The sequence below is a fragment of the Odontesthes bonariensis genome, chromosome 5, assembly GCF_027942865.1.
Source record: "Odontesthes bonariensis isolate fOdoBon6 chromosome 5, fOdoBon6.hap1, whole genome shotgun sequence".
Taxonomy (NCBI): Eukaryota; Metazoa; Chordata; class Actinopteri; order Atheriniformes; family Atherinopsidae; genus Odontesthes; species Odontesthes bonariensis.
Window position 1 is genome coordinate 12,287,173 of NC_134510.1, and position 24,373 is coordinate 12,311,545.

Consider the following 24,373-nt stretch of genomic DNA (forward strand, 5'->3'; position numbering starts at 1 on the left):
GTATAATGGACAGTATCTCCGCCTGTCACGCGGAAGATTGGGGTTCGATTCCCCGACGGGGAGAGCTTGGTCTTTTATCAGCTGCCTGCCACCAAGTGATGATTGCTTTGATACTCTCACCCATCTTCGGCCTAAATGTCAATAGCCCCCTTCAAATAGCTTAACATGAGGCCAGGTTGCTTTGGTCAAAAGCCCTTTCCCGTTTACTATGGTGTTAAGTGCAAACCAAGACCTTATAATCAACAATGTGCCTTTTGCTAATGATTCTGTCCTGCCCAAAGCACTGTAGAAGGTTGTGACAACACAGCTTGTTGAGCAGTGGTCAGAAGATTCTCATGCAACAAGTGTCTTGGCTGTTGTTTAACAGGGCTCCTGAGGCAAACAAAAAGAAGGCATAGCATTTGGAAGCAAGAACTCTTCGGAGGTAAAGCGGCCACAATAATCTTTAAACAAGATGATGCAGTGGCAGAATAGCAATACGAAATGGTATTGCTAAGCAAGGAGTAAACTTGGGTTGCCTTGCCAGTGAAAATGTTTCTCTAGGAGAAGTCTGCAATGTCAGAAGTGGGATTCGAACCCACGCCTCCAGGGGAGACTGCGACCTGAACGCAGCGCCTTAGACCGCTCGGCCATCCTGACTACGAAAAGGAATATTTGACGACACTGTCGGCGGGCCCAGGCATCATTCCAGCGAATATGTGGGTCTGCGTTGTGTTTGTGTTGAAGGGGAATATTGACGAGGCATGCAGCTTCAGGGAAGACTCTCCTTCTGAGTGATGGGACTGCGATAGCAATTTTCCTGCACCTTGAAAGGGGACACCAAAATCTTATTTCACTCCTTGGCGATAGTTGTCTTTTCATCTGACGACTGTGTCAGTCACACAGAAATTCCTCGTTGGTATAATGGACAGTATCTCCGCCTGTCACGCGGAAGATCGGGGTTTGATTCCCCGACGGGGAGAGCTTGGTCTTTTATCAGCTGCCTGCCACCAAGTGATGATTGTTTTGATACTCTCACCCATCTTCGGCCTAAATGTCAATAGCCCCCTTCAAATAGCCTAACATGAGGCCAGGTTGCTTTGGTCAAAAGCCCTTTCCCGTTTACTATGGTGTTAAGTGCAAACCAAGACCTTATAATCAACAATGTGCCTTTTGCTAATGATTCTGTCCTGCCCAAAGCACTGTAGAAGGTTGTGACAACACAGCTTGTTGAGCAGTGGTCAGAAGATTCTCATGCAACAAGTGTCTTGGCTGTTGTTTAACAGGGCTCCTGAGGAAAACAAAAAGTAAGCATAGCATTTGGAAGCAAGAACTCTTCGGAGGTAAAGCGGCCACAATAATCTTTAAACAAGATGATGCAGTGGCAGAATAGCAATACGACATGGTATTGCTAAGCAAGGAGTAAACTTGGGTTTCCTTGCCAGTGAAAATGTTTCTCTAGGAGAAGTCTGCAATGTCAGAAGTGGGCTTTGAACTCACGCCTCCAGGGGAGACTGCGACCTGATCGCAGCGCCTTAGACCGCTCGGCCATCCTGACTACTAAAAGGAATATTTGACGACACTGTCGGCGGGCCCAGGCATCATTCCAGCGAATATGTGGGTCTGCGTTGTGTTCGTGTTGAAGAGGAATATTGACGAGGCATGCAGCTTCATGGAAGACTCTCCTTCTGAGTAATGGGACTGTGATAGCAATTTTCCTGCACCTTGAAACGGGACACCAAAATCTTATTTCACTCCTTGGCGATAGTTGTCTTTTCGTCTGACGACTGTGTCAGGCACACAGAAATTCCTCGTTAGTATAATGGACAGTATCTCCGCCTGTCACGCGGAAGATTGGGGTTCGATTCCCCGACGGGGAGAGCTTGGTCTTTTATCAGCTGCCTGCCACCAAGTGATGATTGTTTTGATACTCTCACCCATCTTCGGCCTAAATGTCAATAGCCCCCTTCAAATAGCCTAACATGAGGCCAGGTTGCTTTGGTCAAAAGCCCTTTCCCGTTTACTATGGTGTTAAGTGCAAACCAAGACCTTATAATCAACAATGTGCCTTTTGCTAATGATTCTGTCCTGCCCAAAGCACTGTAGAAGGTTGTGACAACACAGCTTGTTGAGCAGTGGTCAGAAGATTCTCATGCAACAAGTGTCTTGGCTGTTGTTTAACAGGGCTCCTGAGGCAAACAAAAAGTAGGCATAGCATTTGGAAGCAAGAACTCTTCGGAGGTAAAGCGGCCACAATAATCTTTAAACAAGATGATGCAGTGGCAGAATAGCAATACGACATGGTATTGCTAAGCAAGGAGTAAACTTGGGTTTCCTTGCCAGTGAAAATGTTTCTCTAGGAGAAGTCTGCAATGTCAGAAGTGGGCTTTGAACTCACGCCTCCAGGGGAGACTGCGACCTGAACGCAGCGCCTTAGACCGCTCGGCCATCCTGACTACTAAAAGCAATATTTGACGACACTGTCGGCGGGCCCAGGCATCATTCCAGCGAATATGTGGGTCTGCGTTGTGTTCGTGTTGAAGAGGAATATTGACGAGGCATGCAGCTTCATGGAAGACTCTCCTTCTGAGTGATGGGACTGTGATAGCAATTTTCCTGCACCTTGAAACGGGACACCAAAATCTTATTTCACTCCTTGGCGATAGTTGTCTTTTCGTCTGACGACTGTGTCAGGCACACAGAAATTCCTCGTTAGTATAATGGACAGTATCTCCGCCTGTCACGCGGAAGATCGGGGTTCGATTCCCCGACGGGGAGAGCTTGGTCTTTTATCAGCTGCCTGCCACCAAGTGATGATTGTTTTGATACTCTCACCCATCTTCGGCCTAAATGTCAATAGCCCCCTTCAAATAGCCTAACATGAGGCCAGGTTGCTTTGGTCAAAAGCCCTTTCCCGTTTACTATGGTGTTAAGTGCAAACCAAGACCTTATAATCAACAATGTGCCTTTTGCTAATGATTCTGTCCTGCCCAAAGCACTGTAGAAGGTTGTGACAACACAGCTTGTTGAGCAGTGGTCAGAAGATTCTCATGCAACAAGTGTCTTGGCTGTTGTTTAACAGGGCTCCTGAGGCAAACAAAAAGTAGGCATAGCATTTGGAAGCAAGAACTCTTCGGAGGTAAAGCGGCCACAATAATCTTTAAACAAGATATGCAGTGGCAGAATAGCAATACGACATGGTATTGCTAAGCAAGGAGTAAACTTGGGTTGCCTTGCCAGTGAAAATGTTTCTCTAGGAGAAGTCTGCAATGTCAGAAGTGAGATTTGAACCCACGCCTCCAGGGGAGACTGCGACCTGAACGCAGCGCCTTAGACCGCTCGGCCATCCTGACTACGAAAAGGAATATTTGACAACACTGTCGGCGGGCCCAGGCATCATTCCAGCGAATATGTGGGTCTGCGTTGTGTTTGTGTTGAAGGGGAATATTGACGAGGCATGCAGCTTCATGGAAGACTCTCCTTCTGAGTGATGGGACTGTGATAGCAATTTTCCTGCACCTTGAAAGGGGACACCAAAATCTTATTTCACTCCTTGGCGATAGTTGTCTTTTCGTCTGACGACTGTGTCAGTCACACAGAAATTCCTCGTTAGTATAATGGACAGTATCTCCGCCTGTCACGCGGAAGATCGGGGTTCGATTCCCCGACGCGGAGAGCTTGGTCTTTTATCAGCTGCCTGCCACCAAGTGATGATTGCTTTGATACTCTCACCCATCTTCGGCCTAAATGTCAATAGCCCCCTTCAAATAGCCTAACATGAGGCCAGGTTGCTTTGGTCAAAAGCCCTTTCCCGTTTACTATGGTGTTAAGTGCAAACCAAGACCTTATAATCAACAATGTGCCTTTTGCTAATGATTCTGTCCTGCCCAAAGCACTGTAGAAGGTTGTGACAACACAGCTTGTTGAGCAGTGGTCAGAAGATTCTCATGCAACAAGTGTCTTGGCTGTTGTTTAACAGGGCTCCTGAGGCAAACAAAAAGTAGGCATAGCATTTGGAAGCAAGAACTCTTCGGAGGTAAACCGGCCACAATAATCTTTAAACAAGATGATGCAGTGGCAGAATAGCAATACGACATGGTATTGCTAAGCAAGGAGTAAACTTGGGTTTCCTTGCCAGTGAAAATGTTTCTCTAGGAGAAGTCTGCAATGTCAGAAGTGGGCTTTGAACTCACGCCTCCAGGGGAGACTGCGACCTGAACGCAGCGCCTTAGACCGCTCGGCCATCCTGACTACGAAAAGGAATATTTGACGACACTGTCGGCGGGCCCAGGCATCATTCCAGCGAATATGTGGGTCTGCGTTGTGTTTGTGTTGAAGGGGAATATTGACGAGGCATGCAGCTTCATGGAAGACTCTCCTTCTGAGTGATGGGACTGTGATAGCAATTTTCCTGCACCTTGAAAGGGGACACCAAAATCTTATTTCACTCCTTGGCGATAGTTGTCTTTTCGTCTGACGACTGTGTCAGTCACACAGAAATTCCTCGTTAGTATAATGGACAGTATCTCCGCCTGTCACGCGGAAGATCGGGGTTCGATTCCCCGACGGGGAGAGCTTGGTCTTTTATCAGCTGCCTGCCACCAAGTGATGATTGCTTTGATACTCTCACCCATCTTCGGCCTAAATGTCAATAGCCCCCTTCAAATAGCTTAACATGAGGCCAGGTTGCTTTGGTCAAAAGCCCTTTCCCGTTTACTATGGTGTTAAGTGCAAACCAAGACCTTATAATCAACAATGTGCCTTTTGCTAATGATTCTGTCCTGCCCAAAGCACTGTAGAAGGTTGTGACAACACAGCTTGTTGAGCAGTGGTCAGAAGATTCTCATGCAACAAGTGTCTTGGCTGTTGTTTAACAGGGCTCCTGAGGCAAACAAAAAGAAGGCATAGCATTTGGAAGCAAGAACTCTTCGGAGGTAAAGCGGCCACAATAATCTTTAAACAAGATGATGCAGTGGCAGAATAGCAATACGAAATGGTATTGCTAAGCAAGGAGTAAACTTGGGTTGCCTTGCCAGTGAAAATGTTTCTCTAGGAGAAGTCTGCAATGTCAGAAGTGGGATTCGAACCCACGCCTCCAGGGGAGACTGCGACCTGAACGCAGCGCCTTAGACCGCTCGGCCATCCTGACTACGAAAAGGAATATTTGACGACACTGTCGGCGGGCCCAGGCATCATTCCAGCGAATATGTGGGTCTGCGTTGTGTTTGTGTTGAAGGGGAATATTGACGAGGCATGCAGCTTCAGGGAAGACTCTCCTTCTGAGTGATGGGACTGCGATAGCAATTTTCCTGCACCTTGAAAGGGGACACCAAAATCTTATTTCACTCCTTGGCGATAGTTGTCTTTTCATCTGACGACTGTGTCAGTCACACAGAAATTCCTCGTTGGTATAATGGACAGTATCTCCGCCTGTCACGCGGAAGATGGGGGTTTGATTCCCCGACGGGGAGAGCTTGGTCTTTTATCAGCTGCCTGCCACCAAGTGATGATTGTTTTGATACTCTCACCCATCTTCGGCCTAAATGTCAATAGCCCCCTTCAAATAGCCTAACATGAGGCCAGGTTGCTTTGGTCAAAAGCCCTTTCCCGTTTACTATGGTGTTAAGTGCAAACCAAGACCTTATAATCAACAATGTGCCTTTTGCTAATGATTCTGTCCTGCCCAAAGCACTGTAGAAGGTTGTGACAACACAGCTTGTTGAGCAGTGGTCAGAAGATTCTCATGCAACAAGTGTCTTGGCTGTTGTTTAACAGGGCTCCTGAGGAAAACAAAAAGTAGGCATAGCATTTGGAAGCAAGAACTCTTCGGAGGTAAAGCGGCCACAATAATCTTTAAACAAGATGATGCAGTGGCAGAATAGCAATACGACATGGTATTGCTAAGCAAGGAGTAAACTTGGGTTTCCTTGCCAGTGAAAATGTTTCTCTAGGAGAAGTCTGCAATGTCAGAAGTGGGCTTTGAACTCACGCCTCCAGGGGAGACTGCAACCTGAACGCAGCGCCTTAGACCGCTCGGCCATCCTGACTACTAAAAGGAATATTTGACGACACTGTCGGCGGGCCCAGGCATCATTCCAGCGAATATGTGGGTCTGCGTTGTGTTCGTGTTGAAGAGGAATATTGACGAGGCATGCAGCTTCATGGAAGACTCTCCTTCTGAGTAATGGGACTGTGATAGCAATTTTCCTGCACCTTGAAACGGGACACCAAAATCTTATTTCACTCCTTGGCGATAGTTGTCTTTTCGTCTGACGACTGTGTCAGGCACACAGAAATTCCTCGTTAGTATAATGGACAGTATCTCCGCCTGTCACGTGGAAGATTGGGGTTCGATTCCCCGACGGGGAGAGCTTGGTCTTTTATCAGCTGCCTGCCACCAAGTGATGATTGTTTTGATACTCTCACCCATCTTCGGCCTAAATGTCAATAGCCCCCTTCAAATAGCCTAACATGAGGCCAGGTTGCTTTGGTCAAAAGCCCTTTCCCGTTTACTATGGTGTTAAGTGCAAACCAAGACCTTATAATCAACAATGTGCCTTTTGCTAATGATTCTGTCCTGCCCAAAGCACTGTAGAAGGTTGTGACAACACAGCTTGTTGAGCAGTGGTCAGAAGATTCTCATGCAACAAGTGTCTTGGCTGTTGTTTAACAGGGCTCCTGAGGCAAACAAAAAGTAGGCATAGCATTTGGAAGCAAGAACTCTTCGGAGGTAAAGCGGCCACAATAATCTTTAAACAAGATGATGCAGTGGCAGAATAGCAATACGACATGGTATTGCTAAGCAAGGAGTAAACTTGGGTTTCCTTGCCAGTGAAAATGTTTCTCTAGGAGAAGTCTGCAATGTCAGAAGTGGGCTTTGAACTCACGCCTCCAGGGGAGACTGCGACCTGAACGCAGCGCCTTAGACCGCTCGGCCATCCTGACTACTAAAAGCAATATTTGACGACACTGTCGGCGGGCCCAGGCATCATTCCAGCGAATATGTGGGTCTGCGTTGTGTTCGTGTTGAAGAGGAATATTGACGAGGCATGCAGCTTCATGGAAGACTCTCCTTCTGAGTGATGGGACTGTGATAGCAATTTTCCTGCACCTTGAAACGGGACACCAAAATCTTATTTCACTCCTTGGCGATAGTTGTCTTTTCGTCTGACGACTGTGTCAGGCACACAGAAATTCCTCGTTAGTATAATGGACAGTATCTCCGCCTGTCACGCGGAAGATCGGGGTTCGATTCCCCGACGGGGAGAGCTTGGTCTTTTATCAGCTGCCTGCCACCAAGTGATGATTGTTTTGATACTCTCACCCATCTTCGGCCTAAATGTCAATAGCCCCCTTCAAATAGCCTAACATGAGGCCAGGTTGCTTTGGTCAAAAGCCCTTTCCCGTTTACTATGGTGTTAAGTGCAAACCAAGACCTTATAATCAACAATGTGCCTTTTGCTAATGATTCTGTCCTGCCCAAAGCACTGTAGAAGGTTGTGACAACACAGCTTGTTGAGCAGTGGTCAGAAGATTCTCATGCAACAAGTGTCTTGGCTGTTGTTTAACAGGGCTCCTGAGGCAAACAAAAAGTAGGCATAGCATTTGGAAGCAAGAACTCTTCGGAGGTAAAGCGGCCACAATAATCTTTAAACAAGATGATGCAGTGGCAGAATAGCAATACGACATGGTATTGCTAAGCAAGGAGTAAACTTGGGTTGCCTTGCCAGTGAAAATGTTTCTCTAGGAGAAGTCTGCAATGTCAGAAGTGAGATTTGAACCCACGCCTCCAGGGGAGACTGCGACCTGAACGCAGCGCCTTAGACCGCTCGGCCATCCTGACTACGAAAAGGAATATTTGACGACACTGTCGGCGGGCCCAGGCATCATTCCAGCGAATATGTGGGTCTGCGTTGTGTTTGTGTTGAAGGGGAATATTGACGAGGCATGCAGCTTCATGGAAGACTCTCCTTCTGAGTGATGGGACTGTGATAGCAATTTTCCTGCACCTTGAAAGGGGACACCAAAATCTTATTTCACTCCTTGGCGATAGTTGTCTTTTCGTCTGACGACTGTGTCAGGCACACAGAAATTCCTCGTTAGTATAATGGACAGTATCTCCGCCTGTCACGCGGAAGTTCGGGGTTCGATTCCCCGACGGGGAGAGCTTGGTCTTTTATCAGCTGCCTGCCACCAAGTGATGATTGTTTTGATACTCTCACCCATCTTCGGCCTAAATGTCAATAGCCCCCTTCAAATAGCCTAACATGAGGCCAGGTTGCTTTGGTCAAAAGCCCTTTCCCGTTTACTATGGTGTTAAGTGCAAACCAAGACCTTATAATCAACAATGTGCCTTTTGCTAATGATTCTGTCCTGCCCAAAGCACTGTAGAAGGTTGTGACAACACAGCTTGTTGAGCAGTGGTCAGAAGATTCTCATGCAACAAGTGTCTTGGCTGTTGTTTAACAGGGCTCCTGAGGCAAACAAAAAGTAGGCATAGCATTTGGAAGCAAGAACTCTTCGGAGGTAAAGCGGCCACAATAATCTTTAAACAAGATGATGCAGTGGCAGAATAGCAATACGACATGGTATTGCTAAGCAAGGAGTAAACTTGGGTTGCCTTGCCAGTGAAAATGTTTCTCTAGGAGAAGTCTGCAATGTCAGAAGTGGGATTTGAACCCACGCCTCTAGGGGAGACTGCGACCTGAACGCAGCGCCTTAGACCGCTCGGCCATCCTGACCACTAAAAGGAATATTTGACGACACTGTCGGCGGGCCCAGGCATCATTCCAGCGAATATGTGGGTCTGCGTTGTGTTCGTGTTGAAGAGGAATATTGACGAGGCATGCAGCTTCATGGAAGACTCTCCTTCTGAGTAATGGGACTGTGATAGCAATTTTCCTGCACCTTGAAACGGGACACCAAAATCTTATTTCACTCCTTGGCGATAGTTGTCTTTTCGTCTGACGACTGTGTCAGTCACACAGAAATTCCTCGTTAGTATAATGGACAGTATCTCCGCCTGTCACGCGGAAGTTCGGGGTTCGATTCCCCGACGGGGAGAGCTTGGTCTTTTATCAGCTGCCTGCCACCAAGTGATGATTGTTTTGATACTCTCACCCATCTTCGGCCTAAATGTCAATAGCCCCCTTCAAATAGCCTAACATGAGGCCAGGTTGCTTTGGTCAAAAGCCCTTTCCCGTTTACTATGGTGTTAAGTGCAAACCAAGACCTTATAATCAACAATGTGCCTTTTGCTAATGATTCTGTCCTGCCCAAAGCACTGTAGAAGGTTGTGACAACACAGCTTGTTGAGCAGTGGTCAGAAGATTCTCATGCAACAAGTGTCTTGGCTGTTGTTTAACAGGGCTCCTGAGGCAAACAAAAAGTAGGCATAGCATTTGGAAGCAAGAACTCTTCGGAGGTAAAGCGGCCACAATAATCTTTAAACAAGATGATGCAGTGGCAGAATAGCAATACGACATGGTATTGCTAAGCAAGGAGTAAACTTGGGTTTCCTTGCCAGTGAAAATGTTTCTCTAGGAGAAGTCTGCAATGTCAGAAGTGGGCTTTGAACTCACGCCTCCAGGGGAGACTGCGACCTGAACGCAGCGCCTTAGACCGCTCGGCCATCCTGACTACTAAAAGCAATATTTGACGACACTGTCGGCGGGCCCAGGCATCATTCCAGCGAATATGTGGGTCTGCGTTGTGTTCGTGTTGAAGAGGAATATTGACGAGGCATGCAGCTTCATGGAAGACTCTCCTTCTGAGTGATGGGACTGTGATAGCAATTTTCCTGCACCTTGAAACGGGACACCAAAATCTTATTTCACTCCTTGGCGATAGTTGTCTTTTCGTCTGACGACTGTGTCAGGCACACAGAAATTCCTCGTTAGTATAATGGACAGTATCTCCGCCTGTCACGCGGAAGATCGGGGTTCGATTCCCCGACGGGGAGAGCTTGGTCTTTTATCAGCTGCCTGCCACCAAGTGATGATTGTTTTGATACTCTCACCCATCTTCGGCCTAAATGTCAATAGCCCCCTTCAAATAGCCTAACATGAGGCCAGGTTGCTTTGGTCAAAAGCCCTTTCCCGTTTACTATGGTGTTAAGTGCAAACCAAGACCTTATAATCAACAATGTGCCTTTTGCTAATGATTCTGTCCTGCCCAAAGCACTGTAGAAGGTTGTGACAACACAGCTTGTTGAGCAGTGGTCAGAAGATTCTCATGCAACAAGTGTCTTGGCTGTTGTTTAACAGGGCTCCTGAGGCAAACAAAAAGTAGGCATAGCATTTGGAAGCAAGAACTCTTCGGAGGTAAAGCGGCCACAATAATCTTTAAACAAGATGATGCAGTGGCAGAATAGCAATACGACATGGTATTGCTAAGCAAGGAGTAAACTTGGGTTGCCTTGCCAGTGAAAATGTTTCTCTAGGAGAAGTCTGCAATGTCAGAAGTGAGATTTGAACCCACGCCTCTAGGGGAGACTGCGACCTGAACGCAGCGCCTTAGACCGCTCGGCCATCCTGACTACTAAAAGGAATATTTGACGACACTGTCGGCGGGCCCAGGCATCATTCCAGCGAATATGTGGGTCTGCGTTGTGTTCGTGTTGAAGAGGAATATTGACGAGGCATGCAGCTTCATGGAAGACTCTCCTTCTGAGTAATGGGACTGTGATAGCAATTTTCCTGCACCTTGAAACGGGACACCAAAATCTTATTTCACTCCTTGGCGATAGTTGTCTTTTCGTCTGACGACTGTGTCAGTCACACAGAAATTCCTCGTTAGTATAATGGACAGTATCTCCGCCTGTCACGCGGAAGTTCGGGGTTCGATTCCCCGACGGGGAGAGCTTGGTCTTTTATCAGCTGCCTGCCACCAAGTGATGATTGTTTTGATACTCTCACCCATCTTCGGCCTAAATGTCAATAGCCCCCTTCAAATAGCCTAACATGAGGCCAGGTTGCTTTGGTCAAAAGCCCTTTCCCGTTTACTATGGTGTTAAGTGCAAACCAAGACCTTATAATCAACAATGTGCCTTTTGCTAATGATTCTGTCCTGCCCAAAGCACTGTAGAAGGTTGTGACAACACAGCTTGTTGAGCAGTGGTCAGAAGATTCTCATGCAACAAGTGTCTTGGCTGTTGTTTAACAGGGCTCCTGAGGCAAACAAAAAGTAGGCATAGCATTTGGAAGCAAGAACTCTTCGGAGGTAAAGTGGCCACAATAATCTTTAAACAAGATGATGCAGTGGCAGAATAGCAATACGACATGGTATTGCTAAGCAAGGAGTAAACTTGGGTTGCCTTGCCAGTGAAAATGTTTCTCTAGGAGAAGTCTGCAATGTCAGAAGTGGGATTTGAACCCACGCCTCCAGGGGAGACTGCGACCTGAACGCAGCGCCTTAGACCGCTCGGCCATCCTGACTACTAAAAGGAATATTTGACGACACTGTCGGCGGGCCCAGGCATCATTCCAGCGAATATGTGGGTCTGCGTTGTGTTCGTGTTGAAGAGGAATATTGACGAGGCATGCAGCTTCATGGAAGAATCTCCTTCTGAGTAATGGGACTGTGATAGCAATTTTCCTGCACCTTGAAACGGGACACCAAAATCTTATTTCACTCCTTGGCGATAGTTGTCTTTTCGTCTGACGACTGTGTCAGGCACACAGAAATTCCTCGTTAGTATAATGGACAGTATCTCCGCCTGTCACGCGGAAGTTCGGGGTTCGATTCCCCGACGGGGAGAGCTTGGTCTTTTATCAGCTGCCTGCCACCGAGTGATGATTGTTTTGATACTCTCACCCATCTTCGGCCTAACTGTCAATAGCCCCCTTCAAATAGCCTAACATGAGGCCAGGTTGCTTTGGTCAAAAGCCCTTTCCCGTTTACTATGGTGTTAAGTGCAAACCAAGACCTTATAATCAACAATGTGCTTTTGCTAATGATTCTGTCCTGCCCAAAGCACTGTAGAAGGTTGTGACAACACAGCTTGTTGAGCAGTGGTCAGAAGATTCTCATGCAACAAGTGTCTTGGCTGTTGTTTAACAGGGCTCCTGAGGCAAACAAAAAGTAGGTATAGCATTTGGAAGCAAGAACTCTTCGGAGGTAAAGCGGCCACAATAATCTTTAAACAAGATGATGCAGTGGCAGAATAGCAATACGACATGGTATCGCTAAGCAAGGAGTAAACTTGGGTTGCCTTGCCAGTGAAAATGTTTCTCTAGGAGAAGTCTGCAATGTCAGAAGTGGGATTTGAACCCACGCCTCCAGGGGAGACTGCGACCTGAACGCAGCACCTTAGACCGCTCGGCCATTCTGACTATGAAAAGGAATATTTGACGACACTGTCGGCGGGCCCAGGCATCATTCCAGCGAATATGTGGGTCTGCGTTGTGTTTGTGTTGAAGGGGAATATTGACGAGGCATGCAGCTTCATGGAAGACTCTCCTTCTGAGTGATGGGACTGTGATAGCAATTTTCCTGCACCTTGAAACGGGACACCAAAATCTTATTTCACTCCTTGGCGATAGTTGTCTTTTCGTCTGACAACTGTGTCAGGCACACAGAAATTCCTCGTTAGTATAATGGACAGTATCTCCGCCTGTCACGCGGAAGATCGGTGTTCGATTCCCTGACGGGGAGAGCTTGGTCTTTTATCAGCTGCCTGCCACCAAGTGATGATTGTTTTGATACTCTCACCCATCTTCGGCCTAACTGTCAATAGCCCCCTTCAAATAGCCTAACATGAGGCCAGGTTGCTTTGGTCAAAAGCCCTTTCCCGTTTACTATGGTGTTAAGTGCAAACCAAGACCTTATAATCAACAATGTGCCTTTTGCTAATGATTCTGTCCTGCCCAAAGCACTGTAGAAGGTTGTGACAACACAGCTTGTTGAGCAGTGGTCAGAAGATTCTCATGCAACAAGTGTCTTGGCTGTTGTTTAACAGGGCTCCTGAGGCAAACAAAAAGTAGGCATAGCATTTGGAAGCAAGAACTCTTCGGAGGTAAAGCGGCCACAGTAATCTTTAAACAAGATGATGCAGTGGCAGAATAGCAATACGACATGGTATTGCTAAGCAAGGAGTAAACTTGGGTTGCCTTGCCAGTGAAAATGTTTCTCTAGGAGAAGTCTGCAATGTCAGAAGTGGGATTTGAACCCACGCCTCCAGGGGAGACTGCGACCTGAACGCAGCTCCTTAGACCGCTCGGCCATCCTGACTACTAAAAGGAATATTGGACGACACTGTCAGCGGGCCCAGGCATCATTCCAGCAAATATGTGGGTCTGCGTTGTGTTCGTGTTGAAGGGGAATATTGACGAGGCATGCAGCTTCATGGAAGACTCTCCTTCTGAGTTATGGGACTGTGATAGCAATTTTCCTGCACCTTGAAAGGGGACACCAAAATTTTATTTCACTCCTTGGCGATAGTTGTCTTTTCGTCTGACAACTGTGTCAGGCACACAGAAATTCCTCGTTAGTATAATGGACAGTATCTCCGCCTGTCACGCGGAAGATCGGGGTTCGATTCCCTGACGGGGAGAGCTTGGTCTTTTATCAGCTGCCTGCCACCAAGTGATGATTGTTTTGATACTCTCACCCATCTTCGGCCTAACTGTCAATAGCCCCCTTCAAATAGCCTAACATGAGGCCAGGTTGCTTTGGTCAAAAGCCCTTTCCCGTTTACTATGGTGTTAAGTGCAAACCAAGACCTTATAATCAACAATGTGCCTTTTGCTAATGATTCTGTCCTGCCCAAAGCACTGTAGAAGGTTGTGACAACACAGCTTGTTGAGCAGTGGTCAGAAGATTCTCATGCAACAAGTGTCTTGGCTGTTGTTTAACAGGGCTCCTGAGGCAAACAAAAAGTAGGCATAGCATTTGGAAGCAAGAACTCTTCGGAGGTAAAGCGGCCACAGTAATCTTTAAACAAGATGATGCAGTGGCAGAATAGCAATACGACATGGTATTGCTAAGCAAGGAGTAAACTTGGGTTGCCTTGCCAGTGAAAATGTTTCTCTAGGAGAAGTCTGCAATGTCAGAAGTGGGATTTGAACCCACGCCTCCAGGGGAGACTGCGACCTGAACGCAGCGCCTTAGACCGCTCGGCCATCCTGACTACGAAAAGGAATATATGACGACACTGTCGGCGGGCCCAGGCATCATTCCAGCGAATATGTGGGTCTGCGTTGTGTTTGTGTTGAAGGGGAATATTGACGAGGCATGCAGCTTCATGGAAGACTCTCCTTCTGAGTGATGGGACTGCGATAGCAATTTTCCTGCACCTTGAAAGGGGACACCAAAATCTTATTTCACTCCTTGGCGATAGTTGTCTTTTCGTCTGACGACTGTGTCAGTCACACAGAAATTCCTCGTTAGTATAATGGACAGTATCTCCGCCTGTCACGCGGAAGATCGGGGTTTGATTCCCCGACGGGGAGAGCTTGGTCTTTTATCAGCTGCCTGCCACCAAGTGATGATTGTTTTGATACTCTCACCCATCTTCGGCCTAACTGTCAATAGCCCCCTTCAAATAGCCTAACATGAGGCCAGGTTGCTTTGGTCAAAAGCCCTTTCCCGTTTACTATGGTGTTAAGTGCAAACCAAGACCTTATAATCAACAATGTGCCTTTTGCTAATGATTCTGTCCTGCCCAAAGCACTGTAGAAGGTTGTGACAACACAGCTTGTTGAGCAGTGGTCAGAAGATTCTCATGCAACAAGTGTCTTGGCTGTTGTTTAACAGGGCTCCTGAGGCAAACAAAAAGTAGGCATAGCATTTGGAAGCAAGAACTCTTCGGAGGTAAAGCGGCCACAGTAATCTTTAAACAAGATGATGCAGTGGCAGAATAGCAATACGACATGGTATTGCTAAGCAAGGAGTAAACTTGGGTTGCCTTGCCAGTGAAAATGTTTCTCTAGGAGAAGTCTGCAGTGTCAGAAGTGGGATTTGAACCCACGCCTCCAGGGGAGACTGCGACCTTAACGCAGCGCCTTAGACCGCTCGGCCATCCTGACTACTAAAAGGAATATTTGACGACACTGTCAGCGGGCCCAGGCATCATTCCAGCGAATATGTGGGTCTGCGTTGTGTTCGTGTTGAAGGGGAATATTGACAAGGCATGCAGCTTCATGGAAGACTCTCCTTCTGAGTGATGGGACTGTGATAGCAATTTTCCTGCACCTTGAAAGGGGACACCAAAATCTTATTTCACTCCTTGGCGATAGTTGTCTTTTCGTCTGACGACTGTATCAGTCACACAGAAATTCCTCGTTAGTATAATGGACAGTATCTCCGCCTGTCATGCGGAAGATCGGGGTGCGATTCCCTGACGGGGAGAAAATAGGCTTTTATCAGCTGCCTGCCACCAAGTGATGATTGTTTTGATACTCTCACCCATCTTCGGCCTAAATGTCAATAGCCCCCTTCAAATAGCCTAACATGAGGCCAGGTTGCTTTGGTCAAAAGCCCTTTCCCGTTTACTATGGTGTTAAGTGCAAACCAAGACCTTATAATCAACAATGTGCTTTTGCTAATGATTCTGTCCTGCCCAAAGCACTGTAGAAGGTTGTGACAACACAGCTTGTTGAGCAGTGGTCAGAAGATTCTCATGCAACAAGTGTCTTGGCTGTTGTTTAACAGGGCTCCTGAGGCAAACAAAAAGTAGGTATAGCATTTGGAAGCAAGAACTCTTCGGAGGTAAAGCGGCCACAATAATCTTTAAACAAGATGATGCAGTGGCAGAATAGCAATACGACATGGTATCGCTAAGCAAGGAGTAAACTTGGGTTGCCTTGCCAGTGAAAATGTTTCTCTAGGAGAGGTCTGCAATGTCAGAAGTGGGATTTGAACCCACGCCTCCAGGGGAGACTGCGACCTGAACGCAGCACCTTAGACCGCTCGGCCATTCTGACTATGAAAAGGAATATTTGACGACACTGTCGGCGGGCCCAGGCATCATTCCAGCGAATATGTGGGTCTGCGTTGTGTTTGTGTTGAAGGGGAATATTGACGAGGCATGCAGCTTCATGGAAGACTCTCCTTCTGAGTGATGGGACTGTGATAGCAATTTTCCTGCACCTTGAAACGGGACACCAAAATCTTATTTCACTCCTTGGCGATAGTTGTCTTTTCGTCTGACAACTGTGTCAGGCACACAGAAATTCCTCGTTAGTATAATGGACAGTATCTCCGCCTGTCACGCGGAAGATCGTGGTTCGATTCCCTGACGGGGACAGCTTGGTCTTTTATCAGCTGCCTGCCACCAAGTGATGATTGTTTTGATACTCTCACCCATCTTCGGCCTAAATGTCAATAGCCCCCTTCAAATAGCCTAACATGAGGCCAGGTTGCTTTGGTCAAAAGCCCTTTCCCGTTTACTATGGTGTTAAGTGCAAACCAAGACCTTATAATCAACAATGTGCCTTTTGCTAATGATTCTGTCCTGCCCAAAGCACTGTAGAAGGTTGTGACAACACAGCTTGTTGAGCAGTGGTCAGAAGATTCTCATGCAACAAGTCTCTTGGCTGTTGTTTAACAGGGCTCCTGAGGCAAACAAAAAGTAGGCATAGCATTTGGAAGCAAGAACTCTTCGGAGGTAAAGCGGCCACAATAATCTTTAAACAAGATGATGCAGTGGCAAAATAGCAATACGACATGGTATTGCTAAGCAAGGAGTAAACTTGGGTTTCCTTGCCAGTGAAAATGTTTCTCTAGGAGAAGTCTGCAATGTCAGAAGTGGGATTTGAACCCACGCCTCCAGGGTAGACTGCGACCTGAACGCAGCGCCTTAGACCGCTCGGCCATCCTGACTACTAAAAGGAATATTGGACGACACTGTCAGCGGGCCCAGGCATCATTCCAGCAAATATGTGGGTCTGCGTTGTGTTCGTGTTGAAGGGGAATATTGACGAGGCATGCAGCTTCATGGAAGACTCTCCTTCTGAGTAATGGGACTGTGATAGCAATTTTCCTGCACCTTGAAAGGGGACACCAAAATTTTATTTCACTCCTTGGCGATAGTTGTCTTTTCATCTGACAACTGTGTCAGGCACACAGAAATTCCTCGTTAGTATAATGGACAGTATCTCCGCCTGTCACGCGGAAGATCGTGGTTCGATTCCCTGACGGGGACAGCTTGGTCTTTTATCAGCTGCCTGCCACCAAGTGATGATTGTTTTGATACTCTCACCCATCTTCGGCCTAACTGTCAATAGCCCCCTTCAAATAGCCTAACATGAGGCCAGGTTGCTTTGGTCAAAAGCCCTTTCCCGTTTACTATGGTGTTAAGTGCAAACCAAGACCTTATAATCAACAATGTGCCTTTTGCTAATGATTCTGTCCTGCCCAAAGCACTGTAGAAGGTTGTGACAACACAGCTTGTTGAGCAGTGGTCAGAAGATTCTCATGCAACAAGTGTCTTGGCTGTTGTTTAACAGGGCTCCTGAGGCAAACAAAAAGTAGGCATAGCATTTGGAAGCAAGAACTCTTCGGAGGTAAAGCGGCCACAGTAATCTTTAAACAAGATGATGCAGTGGCAGAATAGCAATACGACATGGTATTGCTAAGCAAGGAGTAAACTTGGGTTGCCTTGCCAGTGAAAATGTTTCTCTAGGAGAAGTCTGCAATGTCAGAAGTGGGATTTGAACCCACGCCTCCAGGGGAGACTGCGACCTGAACGCAGCACCTTAGACCGCTCGGCCATTCTGACTATGAAAAGGAATATTTGACGACACTGTCGGCGGGCCCAGGCATCATTCCAGCGAATATGTGGGTCTGCGTTGTGTTTGTGTTGAAGGGGAATATTGACGAGGCATGCAGCTTCATGGAAGACTCTCCTTCTGAGTAATGGGACTGTGATAGCAATTTTCCTGCACCTTGAAAGGGGACACCAAAATTTTATTTCACTCCTTGGCGATAGTTGTCTTTTCATCTGACAACTGTGTCAGGCACACAGAAATTCCTCGTTAGTATAATGGACAGTATCTCCGCCTGTCACGCGGAAGATCGTGGTTCGATTCCCTGACGGGGACAGCTTGGTCTTTTATCAGCTGCCTGCCACCAAGTGATGATTGTTTTGATACTCTCACCCATCTTCGGCCTAACTGTCAATAGCCCCCTTCAAATAGCCTAACATGAGGCCAGGTTGCTTTGGTCAAAAGCCCTTTCCCGTTTACTATGGTGTTAAGTGCAAACCAAGACCTTATAATCAACAATGTGCCTTTTGCTAATGATTCTGTCCTGCCCAAAGCACTGTAGAAGGTTGTGACAACACAGCTTGTTGAGCAGTGGTCAGAAGATTCTCATGCAACAAGTGTCTTGGCTGTTGTTTAACAGGGCTCCTGAGGCAAACAAAAAGTAGGCATAGCATTTGGAAGCAAGAACTCTTCGGAGGTAAAGCGGCCACAGTAATCTTTAAACAAGATGATGCAGTGGCAGAATAGCAATACGACATGGTATTGCTAAGCAAGGAGTAAACTTGGGTTGCCTTGCCAGTGAAAATGTTTCTCTAGGAGAAGTCTGCAATGTCAGAAGTGGGATTTGAACCCACGCCTCCAGGGGAGACTGCGACCTGAACGCAGCACCTTAGACCGCTCGGCCATTCTGACTATGAAAAGGAATATTTGACGACACTGTCGGCGGGCCCAGGCATCATTCCAGCGAATATGTGGGTCTGCGTTGTGTTTGTGTTGAAGGGGAATATTGACGAGGCATGCAGCTTCATGGAAGACTCTCCTTCTGAGTGATGGGACTGTGATAGCAATTTTCCTGCACCTTGAAACGGGACACCAAAATCTTATTTCACTCCTTGGCGATAGTTGTCTTTTCGTCTGACAACTGTGTCAGGCACACAGAAATTCCTCGTTAGTATAATGGACAGTATCTCCGCCTGTCACGCGGAAGATCGTGGTTCGATTCCCTGACGGGGACAGCTTGGTCTTTTATCAGCTGCCTGCCACCAAGTGATGATTGTTTTGATACTCTCACCCATCTTCGGCCTAACTGTCAATAGCCCCCTTCAAATAGCCTAACATGAGGCCAGGTTGCTTTGGTCAAAAGCCCTTTCCCGTTTACTATGGTGTTAAGTGCAAACCAAGACCTTATAATCAACAATGTGCCTTTTGCTAATGATTCTGTCCTGCCCAAAGCACTGTAGAAGGTTGTGACAACACAGCTTGTTGAGCAGTGGTCAGAAGATTCTCATGCAACAAGTGTCTTGGCTGTTGTTTAACAGGGCTCCTGAGGCAAACAAAAAGTAGGCATAGCATTTGGAAGCAAGAACTCTTCGGAGGTAAAGCGGCCACAGTAATCTTTAAACAAGATGATGCAGTGGCAGAATAGCAATACGACATGGTATTGCTAAGCAAGGAGTAAACTTGGGTTGCCTTGCCAGTGAAAATGTTTCTCTAGGAGAAGTCTGCAATGTCAGAAGTGGGATTTGAACCCACGCCTCCAGGGGAGACTGCGACCTGAACGCAGCACCTTAGACCGCTCGGCCATTCTGACTATGAAAAGGAATATTTGACGACACTGTCGGCGGGCCCAGGCATCATTCCAGCGAATATGTGGGTCTGCGTTGTGTTTGTGTTGAAGGGGAATATTGACGAGGCATGCAGCTTCATGGAAGACTCTCCTTCTGAGTGATGGGACTGTGATAGCAATTTTCCTGCACCTTGAAACGGGACACCAAAATCTTATTTCACTCCTTGGCGATAGTTGTCTTTTCGTCTGACAACTGTGTCAGGCACACAGAAATTCCTCGTTAGTATAATGGACAGTATCTCCGCCTGTCACGCGGAAGATCGTGGTTCGATTCCCTGACGGGGACAGCTTGGTCTTTTATCAGCTGCCTGCCACCAAGTGATGATTGTTTTGATACTCTCACCCATCTTCGGCCTAAATGTCAATAGCCCCCTTCAAATAGCCTAACATGAGGCCAGGTTGCTTTGGTCAAAAGCCCTTTCCCGTTTACTATGGTGTTAAGTGCAAACCAAGACCTTATAATCAACAATGTGCCTTTTGCTAATGATTCTGTCCTGCCCAAAGCACTGTAGAAGGTTGTGACAACACAGCTTGTTGAGCAGTGGTCAGAAGATTCTCATGCAACAAGTGTCTTGGCTGTTGTTTAACAGGGCTCCTGAGGCAAACAAAAAGTAGGCATAGCATTTGGAAGCAAGAACTCTTCGGAGGTAAAGCGGCCACAATAATCTTTAAACAAGATGATGCAGTGGCAAAATAGCAATACGATATGGTATTGCTAAGCAAGGAGTAAACTTGGGTTTCCTTGCCAGTGAAAATGTTTCTCTAGGAGAAGTCTGCAATGTCAGAAGTGGGATTTGAACCCACGCCTCCAGGGGAGACTGCGACCTGAACGCAGCGCCTTAGACCGCTCGGCCATCCTGACTACTAAAAGGAATATTGGACGACACTGTCAGCGGGCCCAGGCATCATTCCAGCAAATATGTGGGTCTGCGTTGTGTTCGTGTTGAAGGGGAATATTGACGAGGCATGCAGCTTCATGGAAGACTCTCCTTCTGAGTAATGGGACTGTGATAGCAATTTTCCTGCACCTTGAAAGGGGACACCAAAATTTTATTTCACTCCTTGGCGATAGTTGTCTTTTCGTCTGACAACTGTGTCAGGCACACAGAAATTCCTCGTTAGTATAATGGACAGTATCTCCGCCTGTCACGCGGAAGATCGTGGTTCGATTCCCTGACGGGGACAGCTTGGTCTTTTATCAGCTGCCTGCCACCAAGTGATGATTGTTTTGATACTCTCACCCATCTTCGGCCTAACTGTCAATAGCCCCCTTCAAATAGCCTAACATGAGGCCAGGTTGCTTTGGTCAAAAGCCCTTTCCCGTTTACTATGGTGTTAAGTGCAAACCAAGACCTTATAATCAACAATGTGCCTTTTGCTAATGATTCTGTCCTGCCCAAAGCACTGTAGAAGGTTGTGACAACACAGCTTGTTGAGCAGTGGTCAGAAGATTCTCATGCAACAAGTGTCTTGGCTGTTGTTTAACAGGGCTCCTGAGGCAAACAAAAAGTAGGCATAGCATTTGGAAGCAAGAACTCTTCGGAGGTAAAGCGGCCACAGTAATCTTTAAACAAGATGATGCAGTGGCAGAATAGCAATACGACATGGTATTGCTAAGCAAGGAGTAAACTTGGGTTGCCTTGCCAGTGAAAATGTTTCTCTAGGAGAAGTCTGCAATGTCAGAAGTGGGATTTGAACCCACGCCTCCAGGGGAGACTGCGACCTGAACGCAGCACCTTAGACCGCTCGGCCATTCTGACTATGAAAAGGAATATTTGACGACACTGTCGGCGGGCCCAGGCATCATTCCAGCGAATATGTGGGTCTGCGTTGTGTTTGTGTTGAAGGGGAATATTGACGAGGCATGCAGCTTCATGGAAGACTCTCCTTCTGAGTGATGGGACTGTGATAGCAATTTTCCTGCACCTTGAAACGGGACACCAAAATCTTATTTCACTCCTTGGCGATAGTTGTCTTTTCGTCTGACAACTGTGTCAGGCACACAGAAATTCCTCGTTAGTATAATGGACAGTATCTCCGCCTGTCACGCGGAAGATCGTGGTTCGATTCCCTGACGGGGACAGCTTGGTCTTTTATCAGCTGCCTGCCACCAAGTGATGATTGTTTTGATACTCTCACCCATCTTCGGCCTAACTGTCAATAGCCCCCTTCAAATAGCCTAACATGAGGCCAGGTTGCTTTGGTCAAAAGCCCTTTCCCGTTTACTATGGTGTTAAGTGCAAACCAAGACCTTATAATCAACAATGTGCCTTTTGCTAATGATTCTGTCCTGCCCAAAGCACTGTAGAAGGTTGTGACAACACAGCTTGTTGAGCAGTGGTCAGAAGATTCTCATGCAACAAGTGTCTTGGCTGTTGTTTAACAGGGCTCCTGAGGCAAACAAAAAGTAGGCATAGCATTTGGAAGCAAGAACTCTTCGGAGGTAAAGCGGCCACAGTAATCTTTAAACAAGATGATGCAGTGGCAGAATAGCAATACGACATGGTATTGCTAAGCAAGGAGTAAACTTGGGTTGCCTTGCCAGTGAAAATGTTTCTCTAGGAGAAGTCTGCAATGTCAGAAGTGGGATTTGAACCCACGCCTCCAGGGGAGACTGCGACCTGAACGCAGCACCTTAGACCGCTCGGCCATTCTGACTATGAAAAGGAATATTTGACGACACTGTCGGCGGGCCCAGGCATCATTCCAGCGAATATGTGGGTCTGCGTTGTGTTTGTGTTGAAGGGGAATATTGACGAGGCATGCAGCTTCATGGAAGACTCTCCTTCTGAGTGATGGGACTGTGATAGCAATTTTCCTGCACCTTGAAACGGGACACCAAAATCTTATTTCACTCCTTGGCGATAGTTGTCTTTTCGTCTGACAACTGTGTCAGGCACACAGAAATTCCTCGTTAGTATAATGGACAGTATCTCCGCCTGTCACGCGGAAGATCGTGGTTCGATTCCCTGACGGGGACAGCTTGGTCTTTTATCAGCTGCCTGCCACCAAGTGATGATTGTTTTGATACTCTCACCCATCTTCGGCCTAAATGTCAATAGCCCCCTTCAAATAGCCTAACATGAGGCCAGGTTGCTTTGGTCAAAAGCCCTTTCCCGTTTACTATGGTGTTAAGTGCAAACCAAGACCTTATAATCAACAATGTGCCTTTTGCTAATGATTCTGTCCTGCCCAAAGCACTGTAGAAGGTTGTGACAACACAGCTTGTTGAGCAGTGGTCAGAAGATTCTCATGCAACAAGTGTCTTGGCTGTTGTTTAACAGGGCTCCTGAGGCAAACAAAAAGTAGGCATAGCATTTGGAAGCAAGAACTCTTCGGAGGTAAAGCGGCCACAATAATCTTTAAACAAGATGATGCAGTGGCAAAATAGCAATACGATATGGTATTGCTAAGCAAGGAGTAAACTTGGGTTTCCTTGCCAGTGAAAATGTTTCTCTAGGAGAAGTCTGCAATGTCAGAAGTGGGATTTGAACCCACGCCTCCAGGGGAGACTGCGACCTGAACGCAGCGCCTTAGACCGCTCGGCCATCCTGACTACTAAAAGGAATATTGGACGACACTGTCAGCGGGCCCAGGCATCATTCCAGCAAATATGTGGGTCTGCGTTGTGTTCGTGTTGAAGGGGAATATTGACGAGGCATGCAGCTTCATGGAAGACTCTCCTTCTGAGTAATGGGACTGTGATAGCAATTTTCCTGCACCTTGAAAGGGGACACCAAAATTTTATTTCACTCCTTGGCGATAGTTGTCTTTTCGTCTGACAACTGTGTCAGGCACACAGAAATTCCTCGTTAGTATAATGGACAGTATCTCCGCCTGTCACGCGGAAGATCGTGGTTCGATTCCCTGACGGGGACAGCTTGGTCTTTTATCAGCTGCCTGCCACCAAGTGATGATTGTTTTGATACTCTCACCCATCTTCGGCCTAACTGTCAATAGCCCCCTTCAAATAGCCTAACATGAGGCCAGGTTGCTTTGGTCAAAAGCCCTTTCCCGTTTACTATGGTGTTAAGTGCAAACCAAGACCTTATAATCAACAATGTGCCTTTTGCTAATGATTCTGTCCTGCCCAAAGCACTGTAGAAGGTTGTGACAACACAGCTTGTTGAGCAGTGGTCAGAAGATTCTCATGCAACAAGTGTCTTGGCTGTTGTTTAACAGGGCTCCTGAGGCAAACAAAAAGTAGGCATAGCATTTGGAAGCAAGAACTCTTCGGAGGTAAAGCGGCCACAGTAATCTTTAAACAAGATGATGCAGTGGCAGAATAGCAATACGACATGGTATTGCTAAGCAAGGAGTAAACTTGGGTTGCCTTGCCAGTGAAAATGTTTCTCTAGGAGAAGTCTGCAATGTCAGAAGTGGGATTTGAACCCACGCCTCCAGGGGAGACTGCGACCTGAACGCAGCACCTTAGACCGCTCGGCCATTCTGACTATGAAAAGGAATATTTGACGACACTGTCGGCGGGCCCAGGCATCATTCCAGCGAATATGTGGGTCTGCGTTGTGTTTGTGTTGAAGGGGAATATTGACGAGGCATGCAGCTTCATGGAAGACTCTCCTTCTGAGTGATGGGACTGTGATAGCAATTTTCCTGCACCTTGAAACGGGACACCAAAATCTTATTTCACTCCTTGGCGATAGTTGTCTTTTCGTCTGACAACTGTGTCAGGCACACAGAAATTCCTCGTTAGTATAATGGACAGTATCTCCGCCTGTCACGCGGAAGATCGTGGTTCGATTCCCTGACGGGGACAGCTTGGTCTTTTATCAGCTGCCTGCCACCAAGTGATGATTGTTTTGATACTCTCACCCATCTTCGG

At 47.0% G+C, this 24,373-nt stretch overlaps 19 non-coding genes across 19 annotated transcripts; 4 read left to right on the plus strand and 15 right to left on the minus strand.

The window, feature by feature from the left end:
• Window positions 1-556: 556 nt before the first annotated feature.
• trnal-cag (transfer RNA leucine (anticodon CAG)) lies at window positions 557-639 on the minus strand. The gene has a single exon. It is a non-coding gene; the product is annotated as a tRNA-Leu (tRNA).
• Window positions 640-2,685: 2,046 nt separating this feature from the next.
• trnad-guc (transfer RNA aspartic acid (anticodon GUC)) lies at window positions 2,686-2,757 on the plus strand. The gene has a single exon. It is a non-coding gene; the product is annotated as a tRNA-Asp (tRNA).
• A 1,723-nt stretch (window positions 2,758-4,480) lies between these two features.
• On the plus strand, window positions 4,481-4,552 carry trnad-guc (transfer RNA aspartic acid (anticodon GUC)). The gene has a single exon. It is a non-coding gene; the product is annotated as a tRNA-Asp (tRNA).
• A 493-nt stretch (window positions 4,553-5,045) lies between these two features.
• trnal-cag (transfer RNA leucine (anticodon CAG)) lies at window positions 5,046-5,128 on the minus strand. The gene has a single exon. It is a non-coding gene; the product is annotated as a tRNA-Leu (tRNA).
• A 2,046-nt stretch (window positions 5,129-7,174) lies between these two features.
• On the plus strand, window positions 7,175-7,246 carry trnad-guc (transfer RNA aspartic acid (anticodon GUC)). Its single transcript has one exon. It is a non-coding gene; the product is annotated as a tRNA-Asp (tRNA).
• A 2,622-nt stretch (window positions 7,247-9,868) lies between these two features.
• On the plus strand, window positions 9,869-9,940 carry trnad-guc (transfer RNA aspartic acid (anticodon GUC)). The gene has a single exon. It is a non-coding gene; the product is annotated as a tRNA-Asp (tRNA).
• A 1,391-nt stretch (window positions 9,941-11,331) lies between these two features.
• Window positions 11,332-11,414, minus strand: trnal-cag (transfer RNA leucine (anticodon CAG)). Its single transcript has one exon. It is a non-coding gene; the product is annotated as a tRNA-Leu (tRNA).
• Window positions 11,415-12,228: 814 nt separating this feature from the next.
• Window positions 12,229-12,311, minus strand: trnal-cag (transfer RNA leucine (anticodon CAG)). Its single transcript has one exon. It is a non-coding gene; the product is annotated as a tRNA-Leu (tRNA).
• Window positions 12,312-14,024: 1,713 nt separating this feature from the next.
• trnal-cag (transfer RNA leucine (anticodon CAG)) lies at window positions 14,025-14,107 on the minus strand. Its single transcript has one exon. It is a non-coding gene; the product is annotated as a tRNA-Leu (tRNA).
• An 815-nt stretch (window positions 14,108-14,922) lies between these two features.
• trnal-aag (transfer RNA leucine (anticodon AAG)) lies at window positions 14,923-15,005 on the minus strand. Its single transcript has one exon. It is a non-coding gene; the product is annotated as a tRNA-Leu (tRNA).
• Window positions 15,006-15,819: 814 nt separating this feature from the next.
• On the minus strand, window positions 15,820-15,902 carry trnal-cag (transfer RNA leucine (anticodon CAG)). The gene has a single exon. It is a non-coding gene; the product is annotated as a tRNA-Leu (tRNA).
• A 1,713-nt stretch (window positions 15,903-17,615) lies between these two features.
• Window positions 17,616-17,698, minus strand: trnal-cag (transfer RNA leucine (anticodon CAG)). The gene has a single exon. It is a non-coding gene; the product is annotated as a tRNA-Leu (tRNA).
• Window positions 17,699-18,513: 815 nt separating this feature from the next.
• Window positions 18,514-18,596, minus strand: trnal-cag (transfer RNA leucine (anticodon CAG)). The gene has a single exon. It is a non-coding gene; the product is annotated as a tRNA-Leu (tRNA).
• An 815-nt stretch (window positions 18,597-19,411) lies between these two features.
• trnal-cag (transfer RNA leucine (anticodon CAG)) lies at window positions 19,412-19,494 on the minus strand. Its single transcript has one exon. It is a non-coding gene; the product is annotated as a tRNA-Leu (tRNA).
• An 815-nt stretch (window positions 19,495-20,309) lies between these two features.
• On the minus strand, window positions 20,310-20,392 carry trnal-cag (transfer RNA leucine (anticodon CAG)). The gene has a single exon. It is a non-coding gene; the product is annotated as a tRNA-Leu (tRNA).
• Window positions 20,393-21,207: 815 nt separating this feature from the next.
• On the minus strand, window positions 21,208-21,290 carry trnal-cag (transfer RNA leucine (anticodon CAG)). Its single transcript has one exon. It is a non-coding gene; the product is annotated as a tRNA-Leu (tRNA).
• An 815-nt stretch (window positions 21,291-22,105) lies between these two features.
• Window positions 22,106-22,188, minus strand: trnal-cag (transfer RNA leucine (anticodon CAG)). The gene has a single exon. It is a non-coding gene; the product is annotated as a tRNA-Leu (tRNA).
• Window positions 22,189-23,003: 815 nt separating this feature from the next.
• trnal-cag (transfer RNA leucine (anticodon CAG)) lies at window positions 23,004-23,086 on the minus strand. The gene has a single exon. It is a non-coding gene; the product is annotated as a tRNA-Leu (tRNA).
• Window positions 23,087-23,901: 815 nt separating this feature from the next.
• Window positions 23,902-23,984, minus strand: trnal-cag (transfer RNA leucine (anticodon CAG)). The gene has a single exon. It is a non-coding gene; the product is annotated as a tRNA-Leu (tRNA).
• Window positions 23,985-24,373: the final 389 nt, after the last annotated feature.